Here is a 23,223-nt window from a genome sequence, read left to right as displayed (position 1 = left end):
GCATCCCTTTATGTTCAAAACTCTCGAAAAACTAGGGATAACAAGAACATACCTCAACATTGTAAAAGCAATTTATGCTAAGCCTCAGGCTAGCATCATTCTGAATGGAGAAAAATTGAAGGCATTCTCTCTAAAATCTGGAACAAGACAGGGATGTCCTCTCTCACCACTTCTGTTCAACATAGTTCTCGAAACACTGGCCAGAGTAATTAGACAGACGAAAGAAATTAAAGGCATAAAAATAGGAAAAGAAGAACTTAAATTACCACTATTTGCAGATGACATGATTCTATACCTAGCAGACCCAAAAGGGTCTACAAAGAAACTATTAGAGCTAATAAATGAATTCAGCAAAGTGGCAGGTTATAAAATCAACACGCATAAATCAAAGGCATTCCTGTATATCAGCGACAAATCCTCTGAAATGGAAACGAGGACAACCACTCTGTTCACAATATCCTCAAAAAGAATAAAATACTTGGGAATCAACCTAACAAAAGAGGTGAAAGACTTATACAATGAAAACTACAGAACCCTAAAGAGAGAAATTGAAGAAGACCTTAGAAGATGGAAAAATACACCCTGTTCATGGATAGGCAGAACTAACATCATCAAAATGGTGATATTACCAAAAGTTCTCTATAGGTTTAATGCAATGCCAATCAAAATCCCAATGGCATTTCTTGTAGAAATAGAGAAAGCAATCATGAAATTCATATGAAAGAATAAAAGATCCAGAATAGCAAAAACAATACTAAGCAGGAAGTGTGAATCAGGTGGTATAGCGATTCCAGATTTCAAACTATACTACAGAGCAATAGTAACAAAAACAGCATGGTACTGGTACCAAAACAGGCAGGTGGACCAATGGTACAGAATAGAGGACACAGAAACCAACCCATATTTGATAAAGGGGCTAAAAGCATGCAATGGAGGAAGGATAGCATCTTCAACAAATGGTGCTGGGAAAGCTGGAAATCCATATGCAACAAAATGAAACTGAATCCCTTTCTCTCACCATGCACAAAAGTTAACTCAAAATGGATCAAGGAGCTTGATATCAAATCAGAGACACGGCATCTGATAGAAGAGAAAGTTGGCTACGACCTACATGCTGTGGGGTTGGGCTCCAAATTCCTCAATAGGACACCCATAGCACAAGAGTTAACATCTAGAATCAACAAATGAGACTTACTCAAACTAAAAAGTTTTTTCTCAGCAAAAGAAACAATAAGAGAGGTAAATAGGGAGCCTACATCATGGGAACAAATCTTTACTCCTCACACTTCAGATAGAGCCCTAATATCCAGAGTATATAAAAAACTCAGAAAATTAGACAATAAGATAACAAATAACCCATCAACAAATGGGCCAAGGACTTGAACAGACACTTCTCAGAGGAGGACATACAATCAATCAACAAGTACATGAAAAAATGCTCACCATCTCTAGCAGTCAGAGAAATGCAAATCAAAACCACCCTAAGATACCATCTCACTCCAGTAAGATTGGCAGCCATTACGAAGTCAAACAACAAGTGCTGGCGAGGATGTGGGGAAAAGGGTACACTTGTACATTGTTGGTGGGACTGCAAATTGGTGCAGCCAATTTGGAAAGCAGTATGGAGATTTCTTGGAAAGCTGGGAATGGATCCACCATTTGACCCAGCTATCATCCCCCTTCTCGGTCTATTCCCTAAAGACCTAATAAGAGCATGCTACAGGGACACTGCTACATCGATGTTCATAGCAGCACAATTCACAATAGCAAGGTTGTGGAACCAACCTAGATGCCCTTCAATAGATGAATGGATAAAAAATGTGGCATTTATACACAATAGAGTATTACTCTGCATTAAGAAATGACAAAATCATAGAATTTGGAGGGAAATGGATGGCATTAGAACAGATTATGCTAAGCGAAGCTAGCCAAGCCCTAAAAAAACAAATGCCAAATGTCTTCTTTGATATAAGGAGAGTAACTAAGAACAGACTAGGGAAGAAGAGCACGAGAAGAAGACCATCATTAAACAGGGAGGAGAGGTGGGAGGGAAAGGGAGAGAAAAGGGAAATTGCATGGAAATGGAAGGAGACCCTCAGGGTTATACAAAATTACATACAAGAGGAAGTGAGGGGAAAGGGAAAAATAATACAAGGGGGAGGAATGAATTACAGTAGTGGGGGTAGAGAGAGAAGAGGGGAGGGCAGGGGAGGGGAGGGGAGGGGGGATAGTAGAGGATAGGAAAGGCAGCAGAATACAACAGACATGAGTATATCAATATGTAAATCAATGGAAGTGTAACTGATGTGATTCTGCAAGCTGTATACGGGGTAAAATGGGAGTTCATAACCCACTTGAATCAAAATGTGAAATATGATATATCAAGAACTATGTAATGTTTTGAACAACCAACAATAAAAAAAAAATAAAATAAAATAAATATCAACATTGATATAAAACTACATCACTGCAATAGTGCCTAATCTCTGATTATATGAAATAGTTTGATTTCTTTTCCCCTAATACCTTTTAAGATGCCTAAGTGGAAGGTAAAAACTACTTTATTCAATAGATCTTACACATTAAAATTAAAATAGAACTAAAATGAATACTAAATATTTCACCTCTTGACAAGAGCATTAAGAAACATTTCAGAATTATTAAATTTACGTTAAGGATCCCCAATAACATCCCCATGCTTGGTGGGTGAACTCACAAAATCAGTATATAGTCATATTCATAGTTAAGATTTACTACAGCAAAATGATATAAAGCAAAATCATCGAAGAAAAAAAGTTGCCTAAAGCAAAGTCTAAGGGGAACTAGATGAAAGCTTCCCAGAGTGACTCCCTGCCAAGTCACACAGGACTTACTTAATTCCTTTAGCAAAGAGTTATGACATATGTAAAACACATTCTACCTAGGGGGCTCATTAAAGATTCAGTGCCCAAGAAGGCTGGTCATACAGACACGTTCTGCGAGTACATAACAAAATTCCAGACTCCCATAAGGAAAGCAGGTGGTCAGCATTAACTTCATTGTTTAAACAACAGTTTAGGAACAGAGAGCTTCCACTATCAGTTAAGAAACAGTGGTTATAGTTTATAATTTCCAAGTTCCAATATATAATCCGAATGCAAACCTTAAGAGCTGGCTTGTCTAAAGACAGAAATTTAAGGCTTGCTATGTTAACTCCTTTCTGCACAAATATCTTCTGACATAAAATGAGCAAGTAATTTCTTCATTGTATTTTGTTCACAAAAATACCAATCTACCACAGACAAAGAATATATCTGAAGAAATTTTACTTGAAAAAGTATTATATTTTGTAAAGTTATCCCTGTGGGAGCAAAAGTCTGTGTATCTAAGAGAAAATATTTCAGAACTAAAGTCTGACATCATAAAAAAATATTTAATCTTACTTAATATGTTAAAGGACTAACATTCTGAAACTGAAAAGAGAGAACAAAAGCCTCAAAATAACATGAGTATTAAGTATAATTTATTAACATGAATTTAGTACATAACATTTCTAGCTTTAGGGATAAAAATGTAAAAAACTTAGACATTTTATTGATTCTTTTTAGTTATACATGACAATAGAATCCAGTTTGACAATTATACAAGCATGGAATATATCTTGTTCTAATCAGACCCTAGTATCTCTCCTTTCCCTACCCTATCCCCACCCTGCTCCCTTTCCTCTATTTATCTTTCTGCCATTTATCCATAGTTATTTTTAAGTTAATTTTTCTTGATATACACAATGGTGAGATTCACAGTAGTATATTCATAAATGAACATAGGAAATTTATGTCAGATTCATTCCACTGTATTCCCTGTCCCATCCCTCTTTCCTTTTCCCATCTCATCCCATCCTGGCCTTCCCTTCATTTCCCTTTGTCTGCTTCATTGAACTTCTATTCTTATACCCCTCACCTTGCTGTGGGTGAGCTTCCATATATGAGAGAAAATACTGAACTTATGGTTTTGGGGGCCTGGCTTATTTCAAATAGTCTCTATACTCATCTGTTTACTGGCAAATGTTATAAAGTCATTCATTCTTCTTTATGACAAATACACCATGTGTTTACACCACATTTTCTATATCCATTCATATGTTGAAGGGCACCTAGGTTTGCTACATAGCTTAGCTATTATGAATTGTGCTGCTATAAACATTGATGTGGCTGAGTCACCTATCTTTATGTTAAATGTTTGAGTAGCTATCAAGATGATACTTCTCAAAGTAACTATATCATTTCTGTCATAACTTTCATAAGTTATGAAAGTTTTAGAGAAATAAAACACTATTTTGTAGAATAAAAAACTCTTCAGAGTTTTATATGCCAATATGAAAGCATTCTTTTTCACTTCACTTAATAAAATTCTACTAAGCCCACAGGAAGTAGAAAACCCTAAACTTCATGTGTTCTAGCATAAATACATTATCTTCTTCATCATCATCAGTATAATAATTTTTACTAAAAGAACTACCTTACTTGTAGTTAGATTCCAAATTTACCTACTAAGATTAATACTATGCCTAGAAAATTACTGAGTTCCTGTAGGATAATGACAACCAACAACTTCTACAAACCACTTAGTTTTCCACAAGAATGAACAAAAGTATTCATGCTGATAATGTAATGAGGTTAAAGAGAATCATACAGAATATAAATGTACACAAGAGTTTGGAAATTCACAAATTCACACCTGCAACTTTAGAAACCAACCCCAGAACAGAAAATAAGATGGAGAGATGATAGAAAAACCAAAAGGAAAAGAAGGAGCCTAACAGAGGTGGAATGTGGTGTGAGGTCAAAGAGACGAGATGATGAGGAAAAAAACTTGTCTAAATTGGAAAATACGGAAAAAAGGTTTAATACTGGATAGATAAATAACAGTGGCTTTTTTGTTGAGAGAGAGAGAGAGAGGGAGAGAGAGAGAGAGAGAGAGAGAGAGAGAGAGAGAGAGAGAGAGAGAATTTTTATTATTTATTTTTTAGTTTTCGGCAGACACAACATCTTTGTTTGTATGTGGTGCTGAGGATCGAACCCGGGCCCCACATATGCCAGGCAAGCACGCTACTGCTTGAGCCACATCCCCAGCCCAACAGTGACTATTAGACATTGTAAAGGACGGATCTTGTAAATAAACACAAACACAATAGCTCAAAAAAATAAAATGTTTAGGAATAAATTTAACCAAGAAAGAAGAAGATTTCTACAATGAAAACTTAAAAATACTGATAAAAAATTGAAAACAAAAAGAAAAGATATCTCATGTTCATGGGTTGAAAGAACTGATAGTGTTAAAATTTCTAACTACCTAAAGTAATCTACAGATTCAGTGAAATCCCATAAAAATACCTATGGAATTCTTCACAGAAATAGAAAAAGCAATCCTAAAATTCATATGGTACCACTCAAGACCCCAAATGGCCAAAGCAATCTTGAGCAAAAGGAACAAAGCTAGAGGCATCACACTATCTGACCTCAAAATATACTACAAAGCTACAGTAACTAAACAGCATGGCATTGCCATAAAAACTGGCCCACAGATCAAAAGAACACAGAAGCTAGAAAAACAAATCTATGCACCTACAGTCAACTCTACATCAAAAGTGCCAAAAACATACCCTAGAAAGTGCTGTAAGAATTGTGTCCAAAGCAGAGGAATGAAACTAGATCCCTATATTTCTTATCATACACAAAACAACTCTAAATGCATCCAAATATAAACATGAAAATACTAGAAGAAAACCTAAGGGAAACACATCAAAACACTACTATCACCAATGATTATTTTGGATAAGCCTCCAAAGCAAAGGCAACAAAAGCAAATATAGATAAATGGCATTATGTCAAACTAAGAAGCTTCTGCAGAACAAAGAAAACAGAGTGAAGGATCTACAAGTTGGAAGAAAGATATATGCCAATATTTATATATGCTGATATTTATGTAACAAGTTATTAATACTCAGAATATATAAAGAATTCAAAAAATCAACAGCAAAAATTCAAATAATCAGATTTTACAAATAAAAAAATGATTTGAAAAGATTTTTTCAAATAAGATATACTAATGACCATGTAAATGAAAAATTTTTCCATATCACTTATCATCAGGGAAATGCAAATATAAACCACAGTGAGACATCACCTCACTCCAATTAGAAATGGCTATAATTAAAAAGATACAAAATGGTAATTGCTGATGAGAATGCAGAAAAGGGGGTGCTCTTATATGATGTTGATGGGAATATAAATTAATATGATATGATGGAAAATAGTATGGAGATTCCTCAAAAATTTAAAAATAGAACACTCACAAAATCCACTACTGAGTATATATTCAATAAAAAATAAAAGCAGTGTATAAAAGAGGTACCAATATTCCCATGTTTATTAAAGCAATATTCACAGTAAGTACAAAATCAACAGTAAGTATCGTATCCCCTGGTACACAAATGAATAAAGAAAATGTAAAATACATACACAGTGTATTTGTAGCTAATAATATTTGTAGCTTTTATAAGAGAATGAAATCCTGTCATTTGCAGCAACATGAATTGAATAGGAGGACATTATGTCAAATGAAATGAGACAGGCACAGAAAGACAAATATTGTTATGTTCTCACTCATGTGGAAGCTAAAAGTTTGATTTCACAAAAGTAGAGTGCAGAATAGTGTGTACCAGAGTTAAGGAAGACTGAGAAGAGGGGACTTAGAGGCAGGCTGAATAGCAGATAACAAAATAAAAGTTACACAGGAGAAATAAGTTACAAGGTTCTACAACACTGTAGGGTGACTAGAATTTACAATAATTGTATTTTATAAAGACCTAGAATAGATCGATTCAAAGTTTCTCAACATAAATAATGATAAATCTGTAAGCACATGGAAATGCTTTACCCTGATTTAATCATTACACAATGCACATATCAAGTATTGCATTATACTCTATAAATATGTATAATTATTCAATGTAAATTTTAAAAGGTAACAGAAGAGTGTGTGTGTGTGTGTGTGTGTGTGTGTGTATATATATATATATATAGAGAGAGAGAGAGGGGGGTGGGGACAAGAGGCAGCTTACTAAGAGGCCACATGCACTGAAGGATTAGTGATAGACAAAACAGAAAACAAAGTCTTGGAAATTAAGGGACCTATGAAAAACAAAATTTATCTCAGAACATATCACTGCAAACAAAGTGGACATCTAACAGGAAAAATTACTAGAAGGAAAAAAAAGTCTTGCTACATTCAAACTATTTCACTTATAAACAAAATGGGTATTTGAATTATGAAATCAGTAAGCCCCCATCACTCCTTAAATATAAACTGTTATTCTAATCTAAGATATTTTTAAGGAGCAGCAAATAATCAACAGTATCTATAAAAAAAACTATCACAGGTGAGGGGGGATCAAAATTCTTCAGTTGATAAAACATTTCCCCTTTAAAAACTTTTAGAAACCAGAAAGAAAACTGAAACATAAATAATCTAAAGTAAATGTCATTACAAAAGCATTTGAAGACATAAAAAACCTCTAATCAGAAATTCAAATTCAAAAACTTGAAATAGAATAAAATGTTAATCAGATTCAGGATACCAATGCAAAGGGGCAAAAAGAAAACTGTATGATGAAGAAATTAAAGCTATATTACAAGGCCCCAAAGAACAGACTCAAAAAAATAATAAAGTACATTAAGAATAGGAATTAGAAGCAGGTAAGAGTCACAAAACAAAATGAAAGTTTAAAAGTCCATGCTAAGTATAAAAGATGGGACTCCCCCCCACCAAAAAAAAAAAAAGATTAAACAGAGAATTTGAATCCCTGAGGTGGAAAAAAATAATGAAACAGAACTGATATTTTAAGCTGTAATATAATTAAATTTCCTGGAAATAAATGGAAACCTTTATCTACACATTGAAAGAGCCTACTGTATACCTGCAAAAGGTGACCAAGCATTGTCAACTGTGAATCATAGCATAACAAAATTATTAGCTGTCAGTGAAAAACTGTAAGCATACTTTGGCTCTTAGGGCAAAAAAAGAATCATAATCACATTAAGAGAATTAAATTGGCACCAATTTCATCACCATGCCAAATAAAAATTCTTGGGATTATGTCAGCAAAGAACATTAAATTTCTTCTGAAGTTAAAGAAAAACTGCTTACTTCAGACTTGATCACCAAAAGGATGCCCAACCCCTGACTATATTCTTTTAACTACTGAAAAAAGAGTATACATTTCATCTGAATATTGTTCATGATCACTTATTTTAATAACCCATAAATCAGTGTCCTAATCCAATAGGTTGCACTGGGAATGTCTTTGGGGCCACACAAAACCAACAACCTCTTTAAACCACAGGTCTCTGTAACTAAAGATCTTCTGACTCAAGCTTATGGCAACATAAGTTGTCTTGTACCTACCAGTGCCCATTTGATTTCTGAATTTTCTATCCACCTGACATAAACCCCAAATAGAAATGCCTAATATCCCAATTTTTGGAGAGGTCAACTCATTAAGTGTGAAGGATCAAACAGAATTTGCTTGTAGAAATGGTAAAGTTAAGAATACAATTAGCCAAGAGTGGTGGGACATGCCTGTAATCTCACCGAGTCGGGGCTGAGGCAGGAAGGAGGATTGCAAATTCAAGGCTAGCCTCAGCAACATAGCAAGACCTTGTCTAAAAATAAAACATAAAAAGGGCTGTGGCTCAGTGGTTAAGTGTTCCTCGGTTCAATCTTCAGTGCCAAAAAAAAAAAAAGAAAAAAAATTACAGTTGACCTGGCCACAGAAGCCTTTCAGTTTTACATAGAATAGCAGCAGCTATACCTTGGGAGAACCCCCAACTCTGCCACTTAAAACAAAGCCCAGTGGGGCCTAATTCAGAGGTTCCCCAAAATGTGTACTCCTGGTTTACTAATGACTCTAATTTGAAATACACTAGCATTTGAAGGGCTACTAAGGCTGTTCAGATTTAGAAATACTTACGCAATATCCAAAGTGATATAGCTATTCTGTAGAGTGGGCAGAATTCCAAACAGATCTCAGTCCTAACCAAGGCTGACTTTGAAAAACTATCCTACTTTATTATTAACTAATGCAAATGACCTATGCATATAATCTTCTGCCTCTCCTTGAAAACATCTCTGTTTCTGAAAAAACATTGCACCTGCCCAATGATCACTAATGGATCACTAACAAAGATGCTCAGAGTAAGAACCAGTTATTTGATAAGACCAAGTGCTATGAAGCTGCTGATTGAACCTACAATGCCCCGATTACCACCACTGCCAGCTGGCTCCACTATCCTAACTTAAAACAGAAGTTACAATGCTTCCTAGATGTGTTTACTTTGTGAAGAAAGAGGCCATAATGGTAACATCATTGTACCTAACCACTTCTAGCAATTGCATGATACTGGGCCTTTGACGTTCTTCTGGGGATACCATAGTAGCCTGACCACAATGACACTACCCCACCAGTAATGAGCATACCTACCACATAACTTACTTTCTTTAAATAATGCTTCCTAACCAAGAGGAATCACAACTCCTTGAGAAAAGGTATTGATCATAGTTTCATTGTAAAGAAAGTATAAATTACTTAGATTTTCTTGAACAAAAATGCCATGATACAGGTGTTGATGCCCACTGGCCAAATTTAGGACAATTTGAACATAAGAAGAATAATCATAGTAATGGATTGGTGAAAAAAGAAGAATCCTTGAATTGGAATACTCAAAAGAGAAGCTGAGTTACAAAAAGCTCTCCTTTACAGATGCATGGCAACTAATTAACATAGAAGGAATGACAACTTAACAATCCCCATTTCACAAATATCAAATTCAAGCAAGAATTATTGATGGATGTTACAATCACTAATTTAAAAAAATCTACTAGGAAACAGGATATTCACATGATAACTAAGAACTGTCCCTCCCTTCCTTGTTATAAATATTTGCCTCTCCCAAATATTTATAACAAGGAAAAATACACTTATACAACAAAGAGATCTGGTGACCATCACATAATCCAAGTGATCAATCTCAACACTGGTATCTGAACAACCTAAATTATATGCCTCCTGACATGAAAGAATATGAAATATACCAGTGACTCCCATGGTACTTTTTCCCCAAAATAAATACCTGAAACTAATGTTGAGGAAACAGACAAATCTAGAGCTTGGAACACTTAATGTCTAAAAAAATATTTTTAAAGGAGCATTCAATGTCATTAAAGCAAAAACACATCTTTTTAAATGCACAAAATGTTGAAGATTAAAAGAAACTAAAGAAGCACAGCAACCAAAGGTAATAGATAAGGCTTCATAAGGTCCCAAACTGGAGGGAGGATGCTATAAAAGATATTTGGAGACAAATCCAAAATTTAAATAGGGGTATACAACAAATTACCCCACTGAATTAATGATAATTTGCTTAAAGTTGTAACAGTATTCTGATTGTGTAAGAATGGCTACAGTTCTTAAAATGTATTACTAAAAGTTCTTTAGGGCAATATTCCATGATGTCTACAACTCATGGGTAACTTTGCTGGTATTTGACATAGGTATGAAGAGAACAAAATCAAAAGTGGTAGAATGTTAATAATTAGTAAACCTTGATTGATAAAGAATAAAATAAAGTGTCTACTATATATTACTCTTTCAATTTTCTGTAGGTTTGAAATTACAGAGGTAGGTAGAAAGACTAAAGTTAAACTTTAAATTGAAAGAATTCAGAAAACAGAAAATAATTCAGGAATGCTACAATATCAGGGAAGTTCCCTGAAAACAGCCAAAGAGGATGATACAATCTAAAAAAAGAAACACCTAAGAAGAACATTAAAACAAAACAAATTATATGCCTTTAATATAAAAAGTAGAGATTCAGCAATAACCTTAGCTTCATTATATAAAGTATTATGTATTACATGTTTCACTGAAGCCTGAAACAATTCTCATGTATCAAACAGGGGGAAAAAATGAGAATGACATAGGTATTTTCTAGTCTTTGAAAAAGAAGTGAAAAAGCTTACTCAGGTAGCCAAGTAAATGAGAAAAAATGTAATGATCATTTTTCCTTTTTCTAAGGATTAAGCAAGCAATAAGCAATGTTTCCACTTATAAAATAATGTACTTATATGTGCTTCAAGTAACAGAAAGGATAATTTTATCCATACATGATTTTTACTTTATCTGTTAATTTTAGAATCTAATACTATAAGAGATGTGACCTCACTGTAATGAAACCAAAGGTTAATGAGCTCTTTTCCACATGGTTTTTTTAGTTACATTCAATGTCTTAGTCCCATTTAAGAGATACTTCCTTGAACAAAAGCTTTCAAGAATCTTAGGAGTTTAAGAAATGCTGGCTGATGGAGCCCTGATCTAAGACTGATAAGTGGAGAACAGAGACCAAGATATAAATTATGGTTCACAGATGATGATGAATATATATGTATGTAAGGAAAGTATTAATATCTAATAGCCTTAGAATCACAAATCCCAATACTGACAAGTGTAAGCTTGTGACTTCACATAAATTACATAACCCCTCAATTATAATGTTTTCATCTATAAAATGGATCTATCTTTCAGAGTAACAAGTTACGTGAGAGAGAGATTCTGTGTGTGTATGTTTCTGACTTAACGTAAGTCCCCCAAAAGTTTACAAATAGAAAAAACTTTATTCAACTGGGTGGGGAGTGTTATCCAGTTAACATCTAATATGTCAATGTAATACATTCTTCATAATTATTTTAAAATATCTTTGTAATTTACTATTTTTTTCATTTATTTGGAGTCTGAAAATATAATAATTTCTAGAATTCATCACCAAAATTTTGAATTGCATGTTCTTTGCTTGATTCTACAAATAGCTTTTGATTTTCCCTCATCTGAATTTTTTTCTTAATTAATATTAATATTCTTAAAAGAGCCTATCTGTAAGAAACTCTGGAGGAGATGAGTTACTTAATGGGAAAATAATTTAATTTAAAAGATTTAGCAATTATTGGGAATATTCCCTACAGTATAATTTGATAAAGGAAGTTTGGAGTTAAGTTTGGAGGTGAGAATTGTACTGAGTAGTCATAATTAACAACTTTATTTGGCCAAGGAGTTTGATTTTAGCACTGAGAGAGCTGAGAATTGAATTCTGAAATTTGTGAATAAACTGACTGTGTGAAGGAAGAGCAGAATGATTTGCTAAAAGAACTTAAACGGAAGGCAAGGCATTCACCAGCCTTTCAACAAAGAAAAGCAACTGCAGAATCTTAAGTGTAATTTGAGAACAGAAGCAAATTTCTCAAAGAAAAGAAAAAAATCAGAAAAGTCTCACAAAGGAAAGCATATATTTTGAAATTATAGCTATGAACTTTTCAAACACTATTATAATTATAGAAGATTACAACAGTATTATAGAAATAGTCCAAACTCCACTGACACAGAAGGACCCAGAAAAACTTAGTTCATGTGGTGGAGGGAAGACGGTTGTTGAGAAGATGGTTGTTTAATAATTAAAAATTATTAATGTTTAATTAATAATTCAGACACATAATTTAAATAATTTTCTTGAAGAATTTTTCCTAAAGCTCTTTTTTAGTTTTTCATCTCAGATGTTGCCTCAAGGTCTCTTTGAATCACTCTGCCCAGTATCATATGGGTCCCACCTAGAACTCAAGACTATTGCTCAATAATGATTACTTAATATTCTCCTTTATAATTTATATCACCCTATAAAATAAATTTATTAGCTTAATCTAACGTACTCCAAAGCCATACTCTAGATAGCTCAATTTTATTCTTCTCCATTTCCAATATCATCATAGTAATTTCAACATACAAATTTACAATGTAGACATTACCAAAATCTCATAGTAACTCATGCTTCTGTATACCATCCATCATACTTTAGCAATTTCTCATTTATTACATAAACCATTTATATGAACTTTCTAATTTTCAACCCTACTTTACTACTACAGAAAACTTCTTCACTACCCTGTTGAAAATCTAACTTAATTGTAACACAACTAGTTGCTCTATTTTTTCCAGCTTCCTTTTAACCCCAATACAACTTTGAAGCTAGAATTACAATTTCAAATATATACTGATCATTTTCCTAATTTACTTCACACCATAAAGCAAACATAATGATTTCCAAGCAGAGTGGTTCTTGCTCCTAAATTGCTCAGTACAGAGGAAGAAAACAATTTAATTTTGCAGATTTGTCATTAAGAAGTTATGTATTCTAGTTTCAATAAAGATTTTCAATTTTACATTGAATCCCATTACATAAGCTTTTCCATTCCCATTGCTTGCCAATGAAATAAAATAAATCAAAGATATGAGTCATGAACCTGCTTCTTTCCCATTCTCCATAATGCTACATACACTAGGTTTGTCAAGATTATACATTTTAGAATAATAATTCCTTGGCCTACCCCCATATAATCAGAAAGCATTGATATGGGGCCCATAAATCTGCTGCATGCTTTTTATCTGCCTCTAAATCTTCACCTGTGCTTTCTTTGCCAATAACCCAGCTCCTTCCTTGATCCATTAACTAAATTTTTATTAGTAATATCTTTTTCTCTTCTAATTCTAAAACATTTAACATTTAAATGTATGTTACTATAAAGGCTATAGTAAATAGAAATGAAATAAAGGTTTTATAAGCTAGCTATTATTAAAAAATTCAGGGTCTATATTGAAAAACAAATTTAGCAACAGAATAATCTAGTAAAATAATACCCAAAACATGTACAATTTAACACTATGTTATGGACTATGTTTTCACAATACATACAATTATATGTCACTGTGAAATAAGTATTTGAATAATAAAATCCTTCTAGATTACAGTAACGAAAATACTAACAACAGGAAAACAATATATTTATTTTCTAAACCTTGGTTAAATTTATTTTTTCCACATTAACATTTAATTTTGGAAGCAAATAAATGATTTTTCCAAAATACAAACACAGAGACACAAACACCTTTTTTTAATGAAAACTAAACTGTTATAACAAAATACCTATTACAGTGGTATTTTTGTCTGAGTAGAAACCTTACAGCATCCCTAAGGCATATAAGCCCTATCTATATGTGCTAGTCCAATTCTAACAACAGTGCTATATATCCATTTAGGCACTGTTCCTCAAATTTGATACTTAGTATCATCTGAAGTTCTGTTTTTCAAAATATTTTTCTTCACTATCTTATCTATTGACTTCTAGTCATGCTATAATATACATTATTAGCTTGTTATAATGTCCTTCTTGAAAATTTCAGAACACTGAAATTTCCCTTCTGCAAGTTAGTTTGTGTAAAACTGACTATTTTCAATTACCAGTTACTAATAACTTGAGTCTCCCCTGGAGTTCAAAATGACTTAAAAGCCCCAAAATGATTTAAAGGTCTACACTAAACATATAGTGTAGAGAGTCATGGCACAACATAAAAACGAGTTTGTTCCTGAAGAATAAAAATTTAAAAAGTGTTTGTTCCTAAAAAGAAAAAGTATTCAGCCAAGAAGAAAGGCAAACTACACTGTCCTTAAACATTAATAAGAAGAAATATCTAGTTCAAAAGCTTTTTAAAAATATATATTTGGGCCCAAATGATTTCTCTGGAGGATTCTATCAAGCAATCGAAGAAAATAACACTAATTTCACATAATATTTTCCAAAAAGTAAAGAGAAGGGAACATTCCTCAGTTCACTTTATGAGGTCAGAATTATCCTGATACCAAAACTAAATAACAACATAAAAAAGTGAAAATTACAGATCCATCTTTATTCTAACCTAAGATACAAAAGTCTTCAACAAAATACTAGCAAATAAAATCTAGCAATGCATAAAAGAATAATATTCCACAAACTTCTGTATAAAAAACTGGTTCAACATTTGAAAGTCAATCAACATAATCTACTACCCCAACAATGCTAATGAACAAAGTTATATTAACTGACATCAAAAAGAATGATAAGAAAATAAAACATCAATTTTTGATAAAAATTCTCAGCAAAATAGGTATAAAGAAGAATTTACTTGATAAAGACCATCCAGAAAAAAATGTCTGTAGCTAGTAACTTAATGATAAAAGACTAAATGCTTCCTCCCAAAGATTGCATCAAAATTTAAAATAAAAAATTATAAGGCTTTTAGGAAAAAACATAGGAGAAAATATCTGGTACCTAGGACAAGGCAAAGACTTCTGCAATTTGGTAACTAAAGCAAGAATATAATCTGATAAACTGAACTTCACCAAAATTAATACCTACAAAAACAAAAACAAAAAACAAAAAAAAAAACCTTGTGCTGAAAATAAAAACAGGAGTAATAATAGCATGGGGGAAAATATTTGAAAACCACATTTCTGACAAAGGAATAGTAACTAAATATATAAAGAACTCAAACTCAGCAGACAAAGATAGGGGTAGGAATACAATTAGAAATAGACAAAACACATGAACAGATATTTCAACAAAGAGGATTCACAAATGACAAATAAGCACACAAAAACATGTTCAACAAGATTAATAAACATAGGAAAAGACTCAACACCATTATCTATGAAGTGAATTTTCATAGTGGTTTTATAGTTTGTGTATTTTTTACCCAAAATGCTTAGGACATAGTATCCAAAGTTGCTTTGGTAGTGTACTGGGTTTCAGGTTTTGAAATGTTTGCATGAATATATATTGAGATATATAGGGACAGGACTAAAGCCTAACTATGAAACTCATTTACATTTCATGTATACTTTATATACATAGTCTAAAGCCCAAAAGTGCAAAAAACCCAGATGTCCTTCAACAGATGGATAGTTAAATGAACTATAGAATATTCACACCATTAACTACTACTGAATACTTAAACGAACCAATGTTGATAAATGCCACAATTTGGAGAGATTTTGAGGTAATTATACAAGTAAAAAAGTTAAACCCAAAAGGTCAAACAATATATGATTCCATTTTCATAACATTCTTGAAATAAAATTAAAGAAATGGAAAATGGATGATTGTTAGGGTGAAATTCAAAGGAGAGAATGGAACAGGAGGAAGTGCGTTTGGCTATAAAGAACAAGAAAGTTATTCTTATGATGTTATAAGTGTTCTATATTTGACTTATCAATGCTAATACCTGCTTGTGATGGTACATCACAGATTTATAAGAAGCTATCATTGGAGAAAACTAGAAAAGATATATAGAATATCTCTGTATTATTTCTTACTAGTACATGTGATCCTACAATTATCTCAAAATAAGTATTGAAAAAGTATTTGTTGCATATATATCATATTTATACTTGCCCAAAATTTTCTTCAGTGTATACATACTAAAAAATATTTAATTAATTTCAATTTATATATTTCTACAGTCTAGGGAAAAAATGCTGATCACCAGAGACATCAAAAAGTAAATGGATTTCCCTCAGGAAAAAAAAAAGAGTATCCTCTATAAAATTGTTAAAATAGAGTATATTTAAGGGAGCTACTTCATTGACCACAGATATAATGAGGCAATCTACAAGACAACATGTAGGAATTAAAGATAACGTATCAATTTTAGTGACTGTATACATAACTATGCAATAAATATTTTATATGCCCATAATAAAGAAATATTAGCCTATCAAAGTCATTTTCTAGAATATACTAGAATGCACACTGCTACATTTCACAATGATGAACAATTTTTTAATTCTCTTATACATATTACTCATAAAATACAATTCTAAACCTGAGTTAGTAGTTTTAAGAATTTTAAATATGTAAATTACCTGCAAACAGAACACTGCCGCTGAGGCTGTAGAGCAGTGAATATAACAATCATAGAATAGTTTTGAGGTGGTGCCTTTATAAATTTTCGGAATTTATAACCATTCATTCGGAAGACTGAACGCCTAGAACTCCATTCCATCAGCTGTTCTACTTTTTCAGCCAAAAGATTCTGTAATTAAACACAGGAATTTAAATTTACACAGGGTTACAATTCTTCAGTTTAGAACATAAACAGATTACACTGAGAATATCTTTTATTATAAATTACTTTCTGTTCAGAGTCCTTCTCTTGGTGAATATACTGTTAACTGACCAGATTGCATAAAATATTTCATTTTACTTTTCCTAATGACTTCAAAAGACTATTTTAAAAAGATACTAAAAGTAAAACAATTCAATTTCTGCTTCCATAACGATGCCATAGATATACATTTTCCTAATTCCCTACTAAACAGAGCTAAAAACCCTGTTAATTATGTATAAAACAAACATAAGAAGATTGTGAAAGGTAGAGAGAAGGCAGCTTGGCCTGAAGAATGAGGAGTTCCTTAGGTTCTTTTGGTCTCATAATTTCCAGACCAGATGTTAGAGAAGTCAACAATACTAAAATGTGAATGGATACAGACCAAAACACACACACACACACACACACACACAAAAAAAAAAAAAAAAAAAAAAACCTCACGTAAAGCTTGCTCTGCTCTCTCTACCCAAAGACAAGGAAAAGAGCAGCCTAGGAAGATAAAAATAATAACTCCTGTAATCCAGCCAAACACCACAAAAAAATAAATTAATAACAATTGTGGTCTCTTTACCACCCTCACTAGCAAAGTCTAAAAGGGAAGCCTCCATTTGACTATAAATTTTTCTTCAAAATATTTGCATACAATTGCATAGGAAAAATCTCAATAAACACAAAGCTAAAACTGCACAAAATACAGTACTGATTATATATGGTCAAAAACAAGAAAAATTAATCTACTGTGATAAAAGTCAGAATACTGAATAACATGGTCCTGGCAGAGAGGCTGGGAGTAATATAATTCTATAGGTTGGGGTACTAATCACTTCCTGTTCAGATGGGGTCAAAGGGAGGAGGTAGCACTCTAGCTTCTATAGAGAAGGCTCTTGTCTTTTGATCATTCATTTTACCTGAAAAAGTCTAAGAAAGAATTCTACAGTATTGTATCTGTATAAGAAAAATTCTCTGCCCTTGCAAAACCATGCAAATACTAGTGATCAGGAGAAATGCTTAAATTTCACTGTTTAAGCATGCTCTACTACAGAATTCAGGAAAAATGCAATCTCTTTCTCTTCTCCTCTCAGTGAGGATGGTTCCCTCATGAATCATTTAGAAACTGGGCATGAATATAAGGAAAGAAAAGAAAAGACAGACATCTTAGTGCTATGTACCCACCCAAGCAAAGGAAAAAGACAAATCAAAAGGAATAGGAGGGCAAAGAGGAGGAAAAATAATCTGGCAAAAGAGCAGAGTACTCAAATTAGTAATTTTGTAGAAATGGAACATTCAGATAAGCATACAATGGCATACTAACTGCATGAAAAAGAAAAATTATGGCTAATTACTAGGGTGATTATTAAGTTTTTTAAATGACATAGTTTTTTAAAAGCAAGAAGAAAAATTGATCCTAAAGTCAAAACAAACTAATTACTTAGATTTAGTTATATTTAACTGTCAAAGAGTGTTAATTCTGCCTGTAAACATACTATATTTTCAAAGTAAAATAATCCTCTTAATACAGTAAAATAAAAGTTATTTTAGAAGACATTGTTCTTTCTCATTAATATACCCCCAAATGAGAACTACATAAAAGAATTTTTACTAACTGTTCTTAGTTTTATATCTGAGGAAAAATGCAAGGGTAATTTCCATATTAAGGATAATTTACAGAAAACAGGTATATATTTAATAAGATTTGCTATTAAAAATATAAGTATTATATCACTGTTCTTTACTATAATTCAGCAAGCCAATATCATTAGGTAACTTCATATTTTAGGGTTTTTTTTTTTTGTTTTTTTTTTGGTACCAGGGAGTAAACCCTGGAGTACTTAACTACTGAGCCCCATCCCCAGCCCAATTTTTTTCATATTTTAAATATATAGGAATTGTGACCACTGATGCAAAGACAGACTCTCCAGACTAGAAATTGAGCAGGGTCATCCATCAATAGAGGGAGAGGGAACTGATGTTAAGAAATAATCTAGTTCTGTAAAGGTAAAATTTCTAAGCTGTTTCTAAGCCACAAAGCCTGAGTTAAAGTGTAAAAGACCGGGCATTGTAAAGTTCCCAAGCTGCAGGGCTTTAGTTAAAAAGTGAAGGACTAGGTATTGTTAAAATTCCTCTGCTACCCCCAGAACCTGTAATCCCTGTAGCTGTTAGGACAATACTGGAACTGCCCAGTAAATATTTCTACTGACTCCCTGGTTGTCTAATAACCTGGGATTCTGTGTAGTTTGTCACGTAGTTATTTAGGCCCTAAAACCAATCAGTTTGAATGTGTACCCCGCTTAGGAGTGATCAATCACTCCTGCCCAGCCTGTTCCCGCCAATGAATGTACTAATCATGTCTCAGATTTGTTGTTCAATTTTCCCGCGCCTCATGATGATTTGTTCTGATGTATGCAAAGCCCTCCGCCCTCCCCAAAAAGTGTACTTAAGCTCTGCTTGACCTCTGCTCTCGGCTCTGGGCCGCTCTCCCTTCCTGAGTGTGACCCTTGGGCCTCAGCACGCTGAATTAGATTCCAATAAACTCCCTCCTGCCTGTTGCATGAAGCCAGTCTCTTGTGGTCTCTTCCTCCGACGCTTTGCCAGACCCTTACAGTTCCTAAACTATTTTAGTATAGTTTTCTCATTAAACATACTCACACACACATCACTCTGAACTCCCATAATAATCTAACACACTCACACCATTCCAAATTCTTACAATAATCTACACATACCACTCTGAATACCTACAATAATATGTTTAAAAAATACATAATTTCACCAATATGTGTCTACCAAAACATAAAATAGCTATACTGGCTCAAAGATTTTACTCACAAGTTATCAAAGAAGCCAACCATAATTTCATGAGGGCTAGAAGAAACAATATCCTGAATTAGAGCTATCTCTTATGGCAAAATAGTCAACATGAGCTTCATGTTGTCAATTACATTCCAAGGGATGGTGTGGAGCAGCCTGGGTGAAAGATGCAACAGTAATGATTTTATGTCCTAGCGGAAGAACTTAATAATTAGGAAACCCAAATCTTTTAAAAGGACTGCTAGTAAACATGACAGACCACCTTGAAGGAAAAAATTATCTCCATTTTCCTGGGCAGGAAGCAAATCCACCCTCTAGCTAAGAAAGGCAATATCTCCATCTATCCAGGGTTTGCAAAACAATAGTCTAACAAAAAACATGTAAATGCTTGTACTCAAGAGAATCTGCAGAAACAGGAGAGATCCATGGAGAATTGTCTCCCAACAGTATTGAAGAGGATTTCTTTAGAACACATAATTTGAAAACATAACCTTAAAAAAAAACTAAGTCAAACACTAAGTATAGGTTATTCTGCTATGTATGCTTAATAATAATATGGAAATATACACAAAATTTTTCAAAACCAACTAACCTTGAGTGGTAGAGGTAAGTAAATAATTTTGACTTTCATAATTGGCTTCTAAGACAACACTGTATTTGTTTAAGAAAAGATTGCAAGCACTGTGCTCTAACTTTAGGGTACATAATCATGTTTAATATCAAAAATCTGTGTAAAATGTAACTTTTACACAATTATGTCTTGAAAATAAAAGAATGTCTTGAAAAGAATTATGTCTTGAAAAGAAGTCCAATTACATTGTTTTCCTATTACAGATAATCTAGAAAATATATATTTTTTTAAAATGTCCATCTGGGCTGGGGAGGTGGCTCAAGCGGTAAGTGCTCGCCTGGCATTCGCAGGACACTAGGTTCGATCCTCAGCATCACATCAAAATAAACATGTTGTGTCCACCGAAAACTGAAAAATAAATATTAAAAAAATTCTCTCTGAATAAAAGGTCCATCATCATGCACTGTCCAACAGATCCAATATTAATATTTTTGAATACTCAGTGCTGCCAAAAAACATTATTAGTGTGAGATTTCAATGCTATCTGTAATGTATTAATATATTACAATGCCCCTTATTCATTCCCATTTTTTTCTTTCTTGCGTACATGCATGTATACACCTCAATCTTAATAAGTGAAAATGGTATCTCAATGTTTTAATTAGCAGTGTTTTCTGGCAAAACTGAATATTTTCCAAATTTCTTCATGTAGACTCAATTATCCCAGGTCTTCTATCATTAATTACTTACAAATGTAATTAAAATCAACTTGTTCAAGAGAAATGATAAAAATACATGAAAACCTTTCCAGATTAACTAGAAAGAAAACAATAACAGGATAAAATTTTTTCTCTTCTAAATCTTCTTCTTTTTGCTTATAGGTGAAACAAGGAAAAACACAGAGTAAAATACATGAGAAAACTGTGTGTGTGTGTGTGTGTGTGTGTGTGTGATGTTTATACATATAAGCAATATTTATAAATATTAAAATATATATGGCAAACTATAACTACAATGAGATATCAATATATACCTATTAGAATATCCAGGAAAAAATAGTCAAAATAAATAAATAGATTTAAAATACATATAATTATATGATTTGAATTATTTCTGTTTAAAAAGAAAAATTTCAGTTCTTTAAAAAAAAATCTATGTTCTAGCACCACAATGAATATCAAATAATTGTACATTAGGAAGTAAAATCTCATTTCAAATCTCTCTTATTATTCTCGTTGCCTATTCAAACAAGTTTTTCTCTTAATCTCACTATATATACACCAGATGAGAATATCACAGAAATTCACACAAAAATTTCCTGTGAATTTTAAGTATCTTCCAAAACATAGCATCTCAGGAAATGAAGTATTCTATCTCATGAACTTGGAGGTATAACCATGACTATGCAATTGTTCAAACTCAGAAATATATAAGACGAAAATAAATTTTATTGTACATAGGATCTTTTTTTTTTTTAAAAAAAAAGATTAACCAGAACTGGAGTGGGGTTTACCAAGATGAAATATAAGCCTTCACAAATGATTCTGACTGTATTGTACAGAGGCTGGTATTGTAGCTCAGTGGCAGAGCACTTGGCTATCCTCAGCACAACTTAAAAAAATAAATAAAATAAAGGTATTGTGTCCATCCACAACTAAAAAAAAAAAAAATAATTAATTAAAAGAACTGTACACAGAAACATACTTAAAGCTATTTGGTTCCTTGCAGGGGTATGGATTTACATATCTATCATTCCATGAGTACAGAGTTGAATAAGTAAATGCCAGATAAGGAGTGCCAGATTTATCACTATCAGAAAAGAATTCACAAATAAAGAAGGTGAAGATAAATCCTGCATTTTGGATAGGTGTTGGAAGAATCTATATCAATTGTGGCTTTTAAAATAGAAATATGAATATCTATATTTTACAAACAAATACAGAAATAAGTATCAACTTGCATGGGTAAACAAATTTGTATACATCTATTTCCTAGCTCATTTTGCTGACAGAGCTGAGGAACACTGGCACACGGACAACACACCTAACATTAAGACCTTGGTTTCTAAACACCATTCTTCATTAAAAGGAACCAAGTGGATTAGACAAAATGGAATAAAGGGAATGGAAAGGGAAAGGAATAGGAAAGCCAGTGGAATGAATCTGACATAAATTTCATATATATATGAGTGCACTACAGTGAATCTCCACATCATGTACAACCACAAGACTGGGATCCTAATTAGAATGAAAGATGTACTCCATATTTGTATAAATACTGTCATATATAACTAAAAAGAGCAAATTTTTAATAAGGGACTTGGGTTTTCTCTGAAGACATGGTCGATTAAAAGGCTGAAGCAGAGAAAACTGACAGAAGATTAGAATTTATGGTAGCTTCTTATGGTAACAGAAACTAAATAAGTGTTCAAAAAAGGCAAGTCAAGGGCCTAAAAACCAGTATTAAAAAATCCCGTTAAGGTAATCTTCCTACCTTGGTCTCCCTCCCAACCCCATTTTGAGTCACCCCCTTTATATCAGAGAAGAAATTCGGCATTTGTTTTTTTGGGGACTGGCTAACTTCACTTAGCATAATCTTCTCTAAAGCTATCTATTTCCTTGAACATGCCATGATCTTATTCTTTTTATTGCTGAGTAATATTCCATTGTGTATAAATGACATTTTTTTTTATCCATTCATCCACTGAAGGACATCTAGGTTGGCTCCAGAGTTTAGCTATTGTGAATTGTGCTGCTATAAACACTGATGTGGCTGTGTCCCT

General features: G+C 32.9%; 1 pseudogene; it reads right to left on the bottom strand.

Moving 5' to 3' along the window:
- LOC144374126 (sodium/calcium exchanger 1-like) overlaps window positions 1–23,223 on the bottom strand; it is a 104,004-nt pseudogene that overhangs the window by 31,051 nt on the left and 49,730 nt on the right.

The sequence above is a fragment of the Ictidomys tridecemlineatus genome, unplaced genomic scaffold (assembly GCF_052094955.1).
Source record: "Ictidomys tridecemlineatus isolate mIctTri1 unplaced genomic scaffold, mIctTri1.hap1 Scaffold_584, whole genome shotgun sequence".
In the NCBI taxonomy this organism is placed as follows: Eukaryota; Metazoa; Chordata; class Mammalia; order Rodentia; family Sciuridae; genus Ictidomys; species Ictidomys tridecemlineatus.
The sequence above is the reverse complement of the archived record's forward strand: the minus strand, read 5'-3'. Positions and strand labels throughout refer to the sequence as shown.